The sequence below is a fragment of the Gymnodraco acuticeps genome, unplaced genomic scaffold (assembly GCF_902827175.1).
Source record: "Gymnodraco acuticeps unplaced genomic scaffold, fGymAcu1.1, whole genome shotgun sequence".
Classification (NCBI taxonomy): domain Eukaryota; kingdom Metazoa; phylum Chordata; class Actinopteri; order Perciformes; family Bathydraconidae; genus Gymnodraco; species Gymnodraco acuticeps.
In genome coordinates this window covers 8429383-8447522 of record NW_022991154.1, presented here as the reverse complement: position 1 = coordinate 8447522, position 18140 = coordinate 8429383, and the positions used below count along the sequence as shown (strand labels likewise).

General features: G+C 39.8%; 1 protein-coding gene across 5 annotated transcripts in view; it reads left to right on the top strand.

Moving 5' to 3' along the window:
• The first annotated feature begins 801 nt into the window (after positions 1-801).
• ptprfa (protein tyrosine phosphatase receptor type Fa) overlaps positions 802-18140 on the top strand; it is a 315231-nt gene continuing 297892 nt past the window's right edge. For 3 of the 5 annotated variants that reach the window (XM_034237428.1, XM_034237408.1, XM_034237427.1), the window contains exon 1: positions 802-1118. The gene's annotated coding sequence lies outside the window, so the exon portion shown is untranslated. The remainder of the gene's footprint in view (positions 1119-18140) is intronic. The other 2 variants (XM_034237429.1, XM_034237426.1) reach the window with 1 other exon arrangement.

Sequence of the window (18140 nt, the reverse complement as noted above, 5' to 3'; positions counted from 1 at the left end):
TGCAAAAATACACTCCTCTCTTACTTCCTGTTTCTGTGTTTTCCCTCCTTTTTGTAATTGTTTGCCCCACCCTGATACCTGTGTCCAATCACCTGCTGCCTTGTGTTTTGGCCTCCCCTCACCAGCTGTGTCTCTTCTATGTGATTAGACCTGCTTTAATTTAAGTCCTGTTTCTTTGGCCAGTCACTGGTTGATTCTGGTTCGCCTGTGTGGAAAGGTTCTGCTCGGTTTGACCTTGCCTCACCTGGATTTAACCTTAAATAAAGGTGTGTTCAGCCTACTCCTGCTCACATCTATTTATAAGAAACGATTTGTTTAATAAATTCGGAGCTGTGAGTAATCGAATTCCCAACATGTGTAGGCCTAGAATAAACAAGACAAATAAAAAAAGTAAAATACATTGGTCAAAATGTAAGCTATAAGTTAACCAAAGCATTGTAAAAATATATTCAATTAACATATTCAAATTCAACAAATTCTGAAATGATTCATTAATCCTTTTCATACCAATTCGTTTTTATTCCATATCATTATACTTTGATTTCAAAATCTTACTGGTTAAGAGTAAACAGTCTGATTTGTGCATATTGTGCAATTAAAATATAACATTTTAAAACATTTACACAATTGTATCTCATTACACATCTTTTGATGCATTTTCAAAAATAATGCAGTAGGCTACAAACACAAGCTCATCCATTTACAACAATAGCTTGGACGTCATTGACAGCCTTAGTCCTTGCTATCCGGAAACAGCCGAGTGTGGCCGACTCTTCCCGAGGGTGTGTACGGAGGAACTGTTTGGGATGCTGCTCTGTGAGAGAGGAGCCGCGGACGGACCGGGAACAGTCTGATACAGCTGTGTTACCGGGGACTCTAACGGACTAGAGAGATTTCTCCCCCAGCGGCGCGTGGTCTGCCGGCCTGACTCTGGTCCCGGAGCTTTTTTACTGACCTCTTTTATCCATCTCACCTCGGGGGGATTAGAGCAAGTGTTGCGGAACTGGAGGAATTAGGAGACTCTTTTCTGAACTGTATCTGATCTGGGGACCTCCCTGCTCTGCTGGTCTTCAGCATCTTTTTCCGAAGTGAGAAGGTCCCGGAATCCCTAGAACATGGTGAGTTATGGCATCTTTTATCTTCACTGTTGTGCTTATATCAGAAATGCAGACTGTGACATGTGTACAGACTGACACTGAATTATATATTCACAAGTCCGTCAACATTCACACTGAAACTGCCTAAAAGACACCCAAATCTATACATTGTTTGTCCGCAAAATGCCATATTCTGTGGTAAAAAAAACCACGTTTTTTCCTTAAAGAGTCAACTTTAACAGGTGCGTTTTGAGCTGCAGAAGCTTTATTGAAAGGTATGCTGTTTTCAATGAATAACAAGTCGATTTGAATAGTTTGCCTATTCGTCTTGAGTCATTTTGTATTAGATTACCACATATTTCCAATCTGCATATTTTTACATGCAGATTGGTAAAAGTATCATTAAATTCATGTTATTAAATAAGAATTATCTATCAAACCTGTGTAAAACAGCGTCAGATGCATTCTTTATTTGCATTGTTTGCATCATTATGATAGTTTAATGACTTGGCTTTCATAAGACATGTCTTTGCTCTCTGTTCAGAGTCTCATGCAGTGTGATCATGCTTTGATTTTCACATTATAATCCACAATATGCATTGGTAACATGATTTACACTTTAAAGTGAGTGTTGATGCATTTGATATAAATGCATGTGCAACCTGCTGATGGTCTGTCCTGTATTCATGCTTTCACCATGCAACATGCATTATATCAATAGCACGTTAAATTGTAAGTATAGTCAACTAAACACTGTGTATTATAATACATGACATTACATGGGTGATATGAGTCATGAAAACTGAAGGTGCAGTCTTGTTGCTGCAAGGGTTGAAGTATTGAGTCTCAGCTCTTAGGCTGTTTGTGTGGCAGCCCATGTTTGCATTTCTTTGTACTATGTTTATATCTTATAATGCAAGACTTAGCAATTATTATGTTGGCCGTTTCTTAAGGAAAGTGTGAAATGCCTGAGAAAACCCCCCAAAATGCTTTAGGACTAGATGAGGCAGAGGAAGAATAACAAAAGTGCAGTTTCCCAGGATTGTGATTGGACAGAGCCCTAATTAGTGGATGGAGAATAGAGAAGGAGTGAGGTTATGCGGAGTGAGTGCAACAGATGGAGGGAAGAGGAGTGAGGGCAGGAGAGGAGGTGGAGTCACGGAAACAAGATGCAGACGGAGAGGAGAGGAGTGAGGAGTGTGTTGTTGTGCTCTGCCTGCTGCTCATCCACCTTGATAAATGCTCAAGCTGAACGCCTGCACAGGGAGAATTGATGGAAAAGTGTGTGTGTGTGTGTGTGTGTGTGTGTGTGTGTGTGTGTGTGTGTGTGTGTGTGTGTGTGTGTGTGTGTGTGTGTGTGTGTGTGTGTGTGTGTGTGTGTGTGTGTGTGTGTGTGTGTGTGTGTGTGTGTGTGTGTGTGTGTGTGTGTGTGTGTGTGTGTGTGAAATCTGTGCTCAACGCTATTTTAATTGTCCCTTTATACTCATGCATTCTCACTTTTGGGCTCTGTATGTATCATTGTGTACATTTTCTTAGAAATGTATATTACAAAAAAAAACAATCAACTCTTAGTCCAAAATAATTCCACATTTTTAATTGTTTTCATTCTAAACCCATATGCAAAAACCTATTTTTGTATTTTGTGACCCTTTTGTGACATGTTTCCGTGCCTTAATGTCCTTAATTTTTCTCATACTGCCTGTACTGCAGCACCTCTTTTCACCCTCTGTCTGAAACCAGAGCCCAGTCTGCTCTGATTGGTTAGCTGGCTGCGAAGTTGTGATTGGTCAACCGCTTAATTATGTTGCGAAGTTGGAGCGCTAGCCAAGAAAGTGAGAATGTTATGTAGTGACGCGCGAGTGTTACGGAAGTAAACAAAAAAGTCCAATAGAGGTGTTTCAGGCAGGGGGAGTGTGTGGGAGAGAAACTCCCTCATGAGGGAATACAGGGATTTCAGCCTCTGCAGACCATTTACATGCACAAAAAACCTATATACCAATCCACAGGAATGGGGAGACTTTAAAAAGCACAATAGGGCCTCTGTAATTGAGATATGAGATTAATATTACTGTCAGAAGGTATCTAGTCAAGTGGCCACCATACATGAAGAAAACAAATATCTTAAAAGAGCTCATTTTCGAGTCATAAAAACACTTTCTGCTGTTCTCTTGTTTGTGGACACTTTGGATGAAAATGCTTTTCATAAATAATGCCAATCTATAAAGAAGCCCCCTCCGCCCATATGTTTCATGCTTGTCCATCCCTGAAATTACACCTGCGTTTTAAAAGTGTGGAGAGGGCAGCTGAGTGTGAGCATAGAGGGAGTAAAGCCAGCCCACATACAGCTGTGATGGAACTGGGATCAACACGAAACAGCTCAAGCTTGCTGTTGGATTCCGTCTGAAAACTGCAGTGAAGGAACTATATCCATCAAACATGTCTGGCGCTGCCAACAAAAACTCAGAAATAAGCATGCTACATTCTATAGAGTAGGATTTTCAGGTGAAAAGGTGCTGAGGAAAAGGTAACTGAAAATACAATCATAATGTAGATGCACTTCTGGTTGGAGACATTGAAAACAAATACTTTGAACTCTAGCAAACTGTAATGAATATTCTTCAGTATGTTCTACCATTTATTTAAAAAAGTCTGCCGATTATTCTCCTCTTTCTCCTTGCTTCCAGGCTTTATGCTAAGCTAGGCTAACAATGTCCTGTCTCAAACACCATCAATAAAAATATATTTAGCATTTTTCAACCAGTTCTGTGTCACCGAAGCTCATCTGCCAGCAAAAGTCCACCGATGTCATATGTTTTGAAGAGATGGTTGAAAACTATCAAAGTAACATGTTTAAAATATAAATTGATATTGATCAAACTATGTTCTGTTCCCTCGTCAGTCTCCCATGGCTCGCCAGTTCTTGCCAGTTATTTTTGTCACTTCGTTATGACATGTTAAAAAGTAGTTTTTTCTGATACAAAGCAAATCTTTTGAAGTGTTCTTCAAAATAAGTTTCTGAATGAATCCTAAAATAAAGGAGAGAAAAAGTCACTGAAGATTCAGGATAATACTTAGTTTCATGTCTGTGACACGTTTTTGAAATAGCTGTTCACAGGGATTTCTTGAGAGAAAGATCATCTAATCAATCAAATGATTTGTTCAAAGAAATAGAAACACTGCATGTGAGATGTCGACTGGCTTTGTGAGGCTGAACCTGAAGGGTTTCATTCATTTTTAGTTACACTTTTATTTTTTGGGATCACTTCCTTCGGATTAAAACACAGATCGTTCTTGGAAACTGTGCACTCACACATGCAAATCATTCCTCAGCATTAACATCGTTTCTCCGTCATTTTCTCCTGCTAGCACAATGAGAGCAGATGTTCGCCACTCTGTTTTTGTTTAGCTGATGCCACGGTTGTTTTCTCAATGAGATCAGATTACATCAGATTGTGTTTCCTTCTGCAGCATTTTTCAAAGAAAGCATATTTCTTGAATTCATTTTTAGCAACTCAGTCGTTGTCTCCCTTCAGTAATCCCATCCCATCTGTCTGTAGGACACTCTAGGGTTGTTTCTGTGTGAACTTAAGTCATTATTCCCAACACAAATAAAGGTTAAAAAGAGGATATATTTTCACTCCATGTTTTCCCAATCCAAATGCATACACCTGTATATTGGTAGGGTATTGTTGTTCATTTCAAAGGTCCGTAACAGGCTGTCTCTCAGTGGAGCAGGGACTGACGTGATAGCATCAGGCTCTGCATTGTTTCCTGTGGACACGATGTGCTGGGAGTGTTCAGTCCGTCTCCTGCAGGTCGTGCTATTGTTCCTGGGCTGATTGACCTATCTTCAGCTCGCCTCCTTTCATTCCCACAATGAGCCAGGTTTTCACTCATACTCTCCATTGTTTGCTGTTCAGCCAAAGTGTGGCTGGCTGTTTTGTTGTTTCATCTCACCTCAGAGCGAGGCTATGATCCTATCAGCCGCATACGGACTGTAATTTCCCCACCGTGACACAGGATCGTCGCTGCGATCAAACATGTTCTCTCCTATGACTAATTTGCCCTCTGCAGGTTTTGATAGTGTTGTGCCTGCATAAAGCATGTGTGGTTGTAACAGGATGCTTGTGTGGGACCTGCTGAGGCATCTGACCAGGATATACCCAGATTACACAGGAAGTCCCGCCCTTTGTAATACACTTTTACAACTTGGTCATGCACATTTGGCAGATGATATTTACACCCAAATGTTCATAGCTAACAACGATATTAACACCAAGGGTGCTATTGCCAATGTGGCCATTTGCACCTGGGTGTATATAGCATTTCAACAAAACGCACCCAGGTGTCCATAGTCAACAATGCTATTTACACCCTGGACTAGATTGTTTTATTTTTACGTGTAAGTATTTTAATTTTGTATTTATTTATTTGACGATAACTTGTAATAACTAGAGTGCCGCTGCTCGAAATGTAGTTGTTAAGACACTTCAGTGCGCAGGTTTCAAAATGAAGATGCATTGTTGAAGACTAGTATATGGACATTACGTTATTCTGTAAAGCAGGATTGTATGATAAACAGATTATATTCTTTGCAAGCTATCGGTGCCACATACAGTGAGATGCTGGGTCGGATGGGCCCCCGGGCCTTTAGTTTGACTACTATATAAGATAAGATATACTTTGTTGTTATTATGACTTCATGCACTTAAGCCACACAATTTAAACTTTTGGGACCTTATACCACCCTGTTTTTGTAAAACAGGAGACATGAAAGAGGGGCTAAAGTGCTTGAGTCTTGTTGTTGCTTTTGTAACATTTTCATTTTAAACTGTTTCGATGTATTTGAATCAGTAGTGAAGAGGCCCTGCTGGGATGCTCTTGATATTCTTCTGTCCTCCTCATGTGCACACAACTCGACTGTTTCAAGGGCCTCCGTCTGTTCTCTCACATCAGCTCTTCCTTTGTCACCCAGCTCCACACTGCTGTCAGAATAAAGATCCTGCTATTTAATGCAATGCATCAATTAATGATACAAATGAGCAGAAGGCAGATAGCTGAGCTGTGGAGTGATGCCAGATATACTTTGCAGTTGATTAAATCCAAAATGTGAAATCATTGGAAGAAATGAGGTGTAAAGTTTAGAGCAGTGAACGATCAACACCCCCCTCCTCTGTGCAGCCTCCCTTCCACCCGGCTCCAAACTGCTGGATGTTCTGGATGAATAGAGTCCAGTGTTGGAGCTGTGACTTGGACGTGTCCCTGGATGCTCCCTGAATGTAAAACCTGCTCTCATCATTCCCCTCAGCTCAAGGGTGTCACTGTGTAAGGGCAATGCAGCCTGGAAAGTCGATATTTTATAAGTATGGGGAGGCAATATTCACATCCAAACATTGGTTTCTGGCCAGTGTTAGAATACTTTTCCTTGGTCCTGTTCCTTGTTTAGGCTCATTTATGATTTTGAAGTGAATCATGATGGGATGGATTCTTCGCGTTGCCTTCTATTCTTCAGGAGCTTAGTCTAATACTAAAGTTACCGATGTGTTTAACTCCCAGTAGTGACCTGGCTGACGTACTACACTGTGTGAATAGGATACAATTTGCTGTGCAACATAATACAATCCATATTTTCTCATCATGTGCACCCTAAATGTAAAGTCAATATTCAATTCATTGACTGAATAAACGGTGCTTGAGGTTCTCTTACACATTGCTGCTATGGCGTAAAAACATGCCCTTCCAGTGTCAAAACACAACCAATCATATGACGCCACACCCCTAAATACCTCGGCCCTAGGGAATAGGACAGCGGCACCCGATGGCACACACTGTTAATAACACACAATTGTTGTGACAGCTTGAACTTTACATGACCCTTCATTAATATGGCTCTTGCAAATACATGTAGTCACTTTTGGAGGATAGTGCTAATGGCTAATTTGATAGAAGTTTAGGCTGGGTTTTCCATTGGATATTTTTTTTAATGGCTTATTTTGCTTGTTTCTCCTATATTGGTTGATACCTACTCAAGCAATAAGAAAAACATATATAATACACTTGTTCACATGTTTGTGAAAACAATTCAATTGAAATTAGATTAACTTCATCTCATAGTCCAGACAACAATTTAGCATTGCTCACAATACATTCTGTTTCCAAGGTCAATAATAGCAAGTTTTCATAAATGAGTTATTTTATATGACCATCAAACTAATAAACACAAGTCACTAACTAATCACAAATCGCTATACTATGTTTTCTGCACATTTGGGTGGAGTAAGCCGTCATGCTATTGTTCTTCCTGTGATGATGCATGTACGTTATTGAACTGACAGGAAGTCCCGCTGCTTCTATAAAAAGCCATGTCATGCCTTGTTTCCCTTGATATTTATTGACTTTGCCCAGTGACTTCATTAATTAAAAGTCTGCCGGGTTTATACCTCCTTGTACAATTCTATGTAGAGATTGTATTAAGTGCATAAACATATTTAAATATCACAACACATACAATTTCAAAACCATTAGAGACTAAAGGTCATGGATGTAACAGACCTTGACTTTGGAAAAATAAAGTAAACCATGCTCAATTCGGCCCACATTTTGTTCCCTTTTCTGGAGCTTTCCACAATATCACAGTTTTGAACAGTTAGCGATCTAATGGATATGGAAAAAGACGGTTAGTGGACCATGATTTGGAGTTGTAATGTTTATTTCATTTAATTCAACGCAAGTAAAGTGCCATGGATAGAATCAAAGCGGTTAATCTCAGCTTGACAAAATCTATCCGCCGACAAGCAGGGGCGGACTGGGACTAAAAATCAGCCCGGGACTCTCGACCGGCCCACTTCGGTACAACCTCAGTACCGCAAGTAAATACCGCTAGTGAATTATCGATGGGGGGTGCTAGTGACTTATCCGACCGGCGCACATCGTCCAACCGGCCCACTTCAGTACCGGCCCATCGGGATTCGTCCCGAACGTCCCGATGGCCAGTCCGCCCCTGCCGACAAGGACCCTGCCATAGTGCTGAAAGCTCTGGAAAAACAAGTGGACCTTGATTTTGAAATAGGTTTTTTCAATAACAGGTGTCCTCTTTTTAAAGCGGAATCCAGGGTTGTTTTTAACTGGACAATATGAGCAAAAAGCTAAAAATGTCATTATATTGAGAATGTTGCAATGCACAGCAGCGACGATTATGGCTAAAAGCAACATTTCATTCAGCATCTCACAAAATATTGTCTGCTCAAAGTCACTTTAGGAGTTTTTTTCTGGAGCTTTCAACTGTTTGATATGGTAACAAATATCTTGAAGGCAAACATCCTTTGTAGTGTAATGATATCCTTTTAGGGCATGTCGCCTACTCCTGTCAAATTACAAATATTTACATTATGATAATCTTGTTGGCTAGTTGATAAATTGCAATAAACAAATTGTATGATTGTACGGCCAGTGATGGTTGAAATATCTGGCTCCCAAGCAGTGTGTTGGACAGATGGACATTTTGCACAATTTTCATAAAAATATCGCCTACAGCATGTGTTATGCCATCATCTGGGACATGCCTTTCTGAATGTAAGGTGCTTAAATAATTTGCTGGTAATTTCCTCATGAAACAGATATTGTATTTAAATTCTCATTACCCATCCTTCACAACAACCTGCCTGTTATTTGCACTTGGCCATGTGCCTGCATCTTCCAGTTTCAAATCAGGGATGAATTCCAACTACAAAACAGACCTTCTGGTGTAGCTGTGTGCTCGCTCTCTGCAGGAAAACAAATGCTTCTGACAAGCAAACATGGCCACCAGCAGCTAGGAACGAATCACAGCTCTCCCCCGACGGAAACACGAACATTGGAGTATATTTTTCTTATGTATAGAGCATGGCATTAACTATTTAAAATGTTACTCTTGAGCATTATTACATTAGATGTGTATTATCTGCTGTAACTTATGCATAATTCTGCACTGAATGATAATGAAACTAGTGCACGCTGTTTAGGATCTGTTGTGTTTTTACACATAATAGGAAGCTATGGCAAAAAGAGCGTTTCATATAATACATACAAATAAAGGACTTTTGTGTTTCCACAGTAACATTTGGAAATATACTCATTGCAACTGTGATCATTTATGATTATCTTTTAGACAACCATTATAAATGAAACTGATCTATAACACTTTTGACGGTATACTTTTTTTCCCTGCAAAAATGGCCATTTGAACCCATTAATTTGTAGTGTTTATAAGTTGTTTTGATGTGATTAGACTTAAGTAATTAGAGTACCCTGATATTGAATTGTATTTGACCATGCTTGTGTTGACAGTATGACTGTAGAAGGACTTTGTTAAGGTACTCGGGGCTCGACAGCTTCCTCTGAAAACATGAAACCCAGTCTAATGCAACATATAGAATATCCTGCTGCTGGGGTATTATGACTCTAGTGCCTGAGCAATGATCTCATTGGCTGCATTAGATGCTTCATTTTGGCGTAACCCAGTCACTCAAAGGGACACAATCCACCTTCAATGACTTGTTATGTAATAAGGATTGATATTTATGACTGTGCAGTACAGGGCCAGGGGTAGCAATATGAAAGCTGTAAAGGCAAGTGTATGAAGTGTCTTTTATTGGGCTTTTATTGTGCCTGCCTCGCCCCAACAGGACGCAGATGGGTGTTGGAGTGGGCAGTTATTAAAGAGAGAGGACAGAATGCACTTTCAGGCCTTGACATGGCCACTGGATTGGAACTGAAGTGAATGAATGCGTTTAATACATTTTTGGCTCAATGTTGGACACAAAGAAGACACACTCGTGCCATTTGTTTGCTGGACAGATAATCAAATGGCTTTATTCCACAGTTCTGTTCATGTTGTAGGAAAATGAATTCCAGAAATCCATCTGGAATAACTTCAATAACTTAAATGTTGCAATTTACTGAGCACTGTCTGAATGTAAGAAAGGTCTTTGAAGTTGATCCAAGATGTGTTTTATTTCATGCAGGCATTAAAGCTTTTTGAGTGGGCTTTGTGTTCTGACAAAGTGGAAATCTCACAGTCAGAGCACTTTTTACAAGAGCTTGTCTTGTGTCCATTAGGAAAGAGTAAGAGTTACATCTTATTGTCTTTTTCCTCCTTTTATGTGAATTATTACTTATGCTTGTTGTAAATACTTTTTGTTTTGTACTTTCGTACAATACTTTTGTCATCCACTGTGATAAATGATAATATAAAGAAAACGCTGTTCACATTAATTATTACTAGTTGGTTTAAGCGTCACACTCTTTTTATCTGTTTTTTCTTTTGTACCGTACCCCATTAATGCCATCAATCTGAGGGGATGGCTTTTATTTGTTGTTCCAGACATGACGACAATTACAATATAGGATCAACAGCTTTTCATGGAGATTGATTTGAATGCAGTATTATAGGTTGTGATGCCTTTTTACTGCAAAAGCTCAACTCAACAATGAGCATACCATATCACAGATATTTCCAATTACTGCTGATGTGTTCATGAGCAAAATCATTAAGTTTAATAAACAACATCATGCCGTCTTGATGCCTTGTGAAATAGGCTTTCTTCCCCATCTTTATGTCAGCACTTTTCTAATATAACACTGTGTTCCCAGTCTCAGTACCAAGGTGATGGCGTCAGCTGGAGGACAGAGCAGGGCTGCTTATTCATGAAGGGATCTGGCTGTGGCCCCTGGAGGCCGTCTGGAACAGCAGGCATTATCAGTGGTAAATGGAACTGAAAAGGCTTCGGCCAAGACAGGCTCAACGCTGCCTGATTTATGGCTGGCGATGCAACAAACAGTTAGCCATGTTACCGGCAGGGATATAAGCACTTTCATGGCCACAGTTCACATTTATTTCAGCTATAAATCAGATAGATATGGAACAAAAAAGATCAAGTGAATTTAAGACAAAGGGGTGTTGTTTGTGAGCTGCCAGGAGGAAGCTGTTTTAGAACCCTCTGGACAAGGAGAAATCGTATCTCTTATGCCTTTTGTCGAGGACAGCATGAATATAATTATTCTTAGCCTACAATGCAGAAGAAAGTAGAATGGGGGTCAGACATGAGCTGTGCTTTAGGCAGGTGATAGGAAGCAGGGTCCGAATTGACGTCACACTTCAGCCGGTGTTCACTTCGACTCTTCAGCTGTTATAAGAGGTGTTTCTGTGGAGGACATTGATAGACCTTGGGAGCTGGATTGGGCTGAAACAAGGAAGACAAAGACATTATAGAAGACAGAGGAGCGTTATCTTACCTACACTTATTATAGCTGGTCGACTGGACAAACAAATCTAAAACTGAGGGGTTTAAAGAAGAGTAGCTGAACTATGGTGAGCTGGAGGTACTGGTGGTGGGTCAACCACACGTCAGGAAAGGTTTTGTCACCCAGGGAAGACTAGTTACAACTTCACATCTAAGGCAACACCTAAGGGCCATCCAGGTTTAATCACAAACCTTGTTTTAGCATTGTAGCCTTACCCTCAAGGTGTGTGGTGAAGTGTGGAACAATGTAAAATGCTATTCTGAGAAGACAACTCGATGGTAACGTTTTCTATTTGAATTGCTTTATACCGCTGGATGCATGGTAAGCTAAGAAAATGAATTTCCTACTTAAAACGTAAGTGATGAACAAGCTACGTGTTTGTCAAGTCAAGAATGGATGGATGTATGGCAAAATCTACTTAACCAAAGAGAATCTAAATGAACCTGAAGGCGCCACACGAGTGGCAGCCGGGTGTACTTTTTGACTATTTGGTTGTTAACAATGACTTGTTCTCAAATTTGTATCAAACCCATGCTGCTATTGTTTATTTATTTTTGTGTTGGCTATAGAAAAGCAGTAAAGGAGCTGTGTGCGGCTAAGGGAGGGGAGAGCAGTGTTTTTCAACCTTCTTTTGGTTTGGAGATGACTTTTAGGCTTGTTTGGGACCATGGCACTGTTGGATAGCCTTTCTCCACACACTATGAACCCAAGCATAACAGAGTTGGTGCAGTCGGATCCCCGGTGGAAGTAAATCCAATCGGAAGATAACTATTGTTGTATTGCCTTGAGCTCACAGTTTTTTTTCTTTCTTTTGAACACCACCATTTTCATCCGATTTAGAATCAATGGCTGTTCATCTTGTGACCGCAACCTCTCCTGCGCATCACTTAATACTACTGTCTTACATTGAAAACGTCATAATGGGCTACCAACTCCCATCCAATGGCATTGAAGGTAGTTTAATGACTTAGCCGGCCACTACATTGCAGGCACGGACGCTCAACAATGGCAAATTAGTTTCCCACGACACAACTGACAATCTCTCACAGCAAGGAAGGGATGAACAAGAAGTGAGTGCATCATATTTTTTGGTGAAGCCTGCAAACACAGGGATACAAATAAAGCTGTGATTTTCTGAGGGATATCAGACACAGAGGGAGAAGGAGGGGAAGTACAGTACTACCTGGCACTACCCAGGGGGGAGTTAGTTGCTCCCGGGGAATTGCTAAAGGCTGAGTTGAGATGACTTTTTTGTAGATATATACTCCATAAGATAAAACATGTGGGTGGGAGAGGGAGAAGGGGGGGGGGAAGATAGATCAGCTGGAAATGAAGGAGCTGGCTATGACTCACCAACCTGATTAGCATTTGGTGGGGCCCCTTAAGCTACTGGACTACTGTCTGTGTCATGGCTGAAGGATAACCAGTTTCAAACACATTGCCATTCAAATTGGGCAGGTTAGTTTGCCATTCAGGATCCATGGCGAGTAGATTCTTTTGATGTATTTCTGTGTTTGGCAAGTTTTGAATACTGCAATTGTGTCTTCTAACGCTCGTGAAATAGGAAACAAACAAGGCCGGATATGTAGACTGGGTAGCTATAATTGGTTTAGCAGGTGATGAGAGGTGAGGTCGAGGCGTGGCCTGTTCCCTAAGTAAACTATAAGGCTTCCGGGATTAAGACACTTCTACTTGGTAATACTACCTTAACAGAACTTTATAGACAGGACTAGTGTGAAAGTATATTGTACTGTGTTGTAAATGTCCCCTTACTTTGGGCAATCATCAGCAACCTGGTATTCACCTCACCCTCAGCTGTGCTTTGGGTTTAATGTTAATAAGGAAATGTCAGAGATGATTAAGTCAGAAAGTGAACACGGGTAACATCAGTATTGTGAGCATGTCAGCAAATACTTAAAAGCTAGTCATCTTTTATCCTAATGTTACAGGGATATAAGAAACAAGTTGATGGTTTTGTGAGTTCTTGTACGCATCACGAAACACTCATTATTTGTCTTACTTCTATTTAGCATACATTTGTTTTTTAGTTTTGTCACGCCAAACATATCTTTAATGTTGCCATTTCTTCAGTCAGTTGCAGTGGGCTATTTCAATGACCTTTATAGTTCACAGTGGGAGTTTTAGTTAAACAATTGTATGAATACCATCTTCAAAAAAAATGCACTCAACAGTTGCTCTTTCAGGACATGTATCTGCAAAGTGTGGTTCAGGGAGGATCGTGTATAACATAACAGCCTCTGAAATAACTCCACAGTTTAAATGATCAGCAGGTGCCTTGTCAATAAATGCTTCACCTGTTGCATAATTCAGTGTGTGCTGATGAGGGGATATGTGAGTATTCTGTGTTTGTTAGGGCTGCTGGTGTGCCCTTTGGGGAAGCAGTCGATTAATGAAAGTGATTAACCTCGGTGTGAATCACAAACAGCCGGCTGGATAAAGGGAAGTGTCAAGGTCTGACTTCTGTTCTCTTGTCCTTTATCATTCATTAGGGGCCACAGGCTGTAATTTGTCCCTCACATATATTGGCTGCTGCTCTTCCCGCTGGACAGAAATCACATTTCGGCTCAGATTTCCAATATCCCTGTGGTGTGGTGAGCTGGACGGAGGCTTTTGCCCCAGATTAGACATTTTGAATGGTTTGATTAGTGTTATTTCAACTGTGCAGTGTCAATGAGTAGATGCAACCACCTGGATCATCTCTGAGAAGCATGTTTCCAATGTTGTCCAAACTGCTATGATAGGCATGAACTTAAGACATCAAAGTGCTCTCACTGGGAACTATGCCATTATATGATAGTAAAACTTCGGTATTTTGTAATTGTTAATTAAGGTGCCAATATACTCATGGTATCCCCCATTAGAGCAACAGACTTGCATTCTTGTCAGTGTGGTAACACCTCAGGTATTATTGGAATTGTGTTATATTGTGAACAATGGGGCTCAGCTTTGTGGCTCTCATGGCTGCAGCCATTCTAGCTAATGGAGTTTCTTCTGTGTGGCTGGTTCCCACTCTGCTCTGCTGCCATCTCTGTTATCATTTTGTATTTGCGTTCTGTAATCCTGTTTCCAGGACTCTCTTGTAAAAGAGATGTTCAATCTCAGTGAGACTTTCCTGCTTAAGTTAAATCAAAAGAAAGACTAACTTTGTAGCTAGTAAGAGAACACAAATAGAGTTATAAGGATACAAAAGGGGGGTTTAAGAAGGCACAATGCTTAACCTCCATTCAGCCTCTAACTTGGATCACTGTCATATATCTGTTTCCATTTTTATAGTGTCACGTACCTAACGGTTATTATTATTATTATTATTATTATTATATTGCCTCTCATGTTGACCAGCAATCATTACCAAGCTGTACAACATTGTCTGACAAAACAAAGAAAAATAGGTTCATGACAGCAGCTGACAGTCAGAGGAATTGGCAATTAAAATGAGCGATGAAAGGTAAAACCATTTGAACAGCCCAAAAGCATCTGTTTCCACATCTTAATTAGCTGCTATTAATACGTTTCATAAATGAAGGCTTGTGAAACAGTAAATGTTGACAAGTTTACACTACCGTCGGTTCTTCACAGCGACATTTCTAACAGTGTGAAACGTTTTTAGAAGACATTGAAACAGCGTCAAAGCCGTGATTGAGGTTGGTTGGGTGTTCTGCACACTTATATTCTTAAATATAAAAAACACCATGTGAGTCACTTGTTAATTATTCATGGGAACATTGATGGATTCTCCTTTAAATATACTGTATGTTCATTCAAATTGCACCATGTCTTTATTAGACACGGAGAACTGACTACATCAGACAGCATTCATTCGTACTGTTAAAAAGGACATTGATATAACTTTGCCGTATATTTAAGAATATTAGAGTGAATAAGACAACTCAAGGTGGTTTTGATGTTCTCTGTGATGCAGTGAGCAGGTGTTGGGGCTGATAACAGTGGAATCGGGGAGGAAGTTGACACTTTCTGTGAGCCTGTTCATGACTGATGCACACTACTGAACGCTCAAAGCTTTGAGCTGAAACACACCCCGATGTCTCCTGGCTGCTGCCAAAAACGATGTTCCTGTATACTGACAGCCCCCCCAGAACAGAGGCTTCTTGAATGCACCACGATACAAAACTATCTCCAGCAGAGCTCCCTTTGTCATTTCAACTACTGCTTCTCTCTAATATTTCACCTGTTTGTATTTCTTATAGATTGTTGGTGGTTTAGCTGATATTTTCCCAACACTATTCTGTCCTCTGTGCCAACATGTGTTTCTGCTGCCAGTTTAATTGTCTGGGCTTCATTCCGAGCTTAGTAAAACATCATTTTAATGTTTTTTAGATTGTTAGTGTTGGATTATAAAAACAATATGCAGCTGAAATTATTGCCTAAAATTGCCTTTTAAATAGTTTTTAGGCTATACAGTAATTGAGTTTGAGCCCCTGATGTCGTGAAAGAGGATGTGTGAAACGTGGGGATTCTCTAGAGCGTCTTTTGTGGAAACTGTCAAAGTTGACCATTGTTAAATTACCATTGTGGAAGTGACCATGAAAAGACCATCTTGTTTTTATTATAAATCTCCCTTTGAGGGTAATATTAAAATGCCATGGTCCACGTCCAGGTCCAATATTCCATGGAGTTTTCTGATGGATTAAACTAATGTTTGTTGTCCACAGCTGACATTAAACTGACCGGACTTCTTTCTGCGGATTGATATGACTGCACATAGTCACTCGATCCTCTTTGGCTTTGGTCTGTTCTCCGTTGCTGTGATCAAAATTGAAATTGAGTATTCAGCAAAGCTGTGTAATCTATATTAGTTTAGTTTATTGCTCTGACAGCTTTACACAATACATTTCATTATAATGAGCATAGCCTTATGTATGCTACATCATTATTTTGGTTGGAATGATGCTTCTCTAAAATGATGATAACAAATTGTATTTAAATGTTCAAATTGTCATAAATCATGGGATCATAACTGGAATTGTATTGTGTCTAAACTATTTTAGTTTTTTGACAGACAGACTTCTACCAGGTGCTGTTGTTATCCCGACTTGCACCCTAAAACCAAAGCATTATTGGTACCTGTTTACCTTAAGTGTTGTTACCTCGTACAACACATTACAGAGACATCATTTGCTTTTATTACCTTTTTTATCTGATAAACAGGAATATTACATTCAATGTACTGTAATGTCATAAACTACAGAATGTGTGTCAACCTCTGACCATTTTACAGTTAAGATTGTTTCATGCTGCAATTGCTGTGCTCTTCACTGCCTGAGGAGGTAAACACCACTACAATCAAAATGCAAATAGTTGAAAGCACGGCAAAACTACAGTTGTACATAAAACAAAAATACAAATATTCACAGTCGCTCCCCTTGAAATGAACAGATAAACAGAAACAAGATAATCACAAATTCAACTAAATGAACAAAGCTTTGAGACCAAAGAGTCAAATGTTTCTGTTAAGTGTTAAAGATGTTTACAACCTGGTAGAAGTTGTGTTTTTTTGCTCGTCTCTTAAAAATGTGTTCCAATGAGATAAAGGGCGCAGAATTTAAGTTGCGCACCCTTTTAAAATGATATTAAGGCGTAAAGTTAAGCACAATTAGGGGCGTGACATGAAGCGCCTCTGCTCACAAGCAAAATTGTGAGAGAATTGCTCCTTTTTTCAACCAAGACAGTGCTCCTCCTCTATACCAAAATGATACGGGTACCCTAACAATTCAATTCAATACATTCATGGCATTCAATGCTAAGACCTAACAGCTTCAGGGCAAAACATATTTGGTCTATGTACTGACAGTACAGTAAGTATCTTAAAGGTTAAATCAGTCAAATTAGATTTGTATCTGGTCACTTCAGGGCAGTGCGACGATCAGTTAACTCAATATGACCTTTTAGCGTAAAGTTGACATTGTGGACATGATGACATGATGGCAAAACGTTTATTAATATTAGCCCTCCTTTGAGCTGGTTTGGTCACAGACGCCTATAAAAAACAAATGTTTAGCATGTAAATTGATCACCTATTCAAAAATCACAAAGTGGCATTGATATGTGGAGATTACCTTGCTAAACAAAACATGTACGTTTCATAAACATGCGTTTGCCACAAAGCTTATTTTCTGCAATATACAGAAATACATTTCTACGAGGGAGCCCTTTTACAATGCTAGCTTCCAGGTCAGCCTACACAAATAGATCATCAATGCACTACTCTATTTGGACAAACTCTAGCAACAACAGGACACAACTCAGTCAAAAAGTCACTATTTGTGTTTCTTTAACAGCATCATTCCTATTAGATCACACGTAACAGAAATATGAGAGATATTGAAAGAAGGAAAATGAAGAGAGGAAAGACAACGATGCAGTCATGAGACATATTGTGATGACACTAAGACACATCAGCACTAAACAAAAACCTTTGAAACAATCTTTTTATTTTCATATAAACGTTCAGCTTTTCAGATTTCTATGAGAGCTCCTGCAGCAGGCGGTGGTGGAGAGATATTTATCTTTAAGCGTTGCAGGGAAGTGAGCAGCTGTGTTGTAGAATACTAATGCATCTCTGTTGCTTTCTGTCCAGATTTGTTGTTAATTAATGTATGAATAAGGGGCTCGCTAATAAGTCCCCATAGCTTTATTTGCCCTGTGTTGTCCCCATTGTTTTCATTGAAAGTAACTGCAACTCATTAGCATTCAAACAGAGGAACGAGCTCTTTGCCTATACTG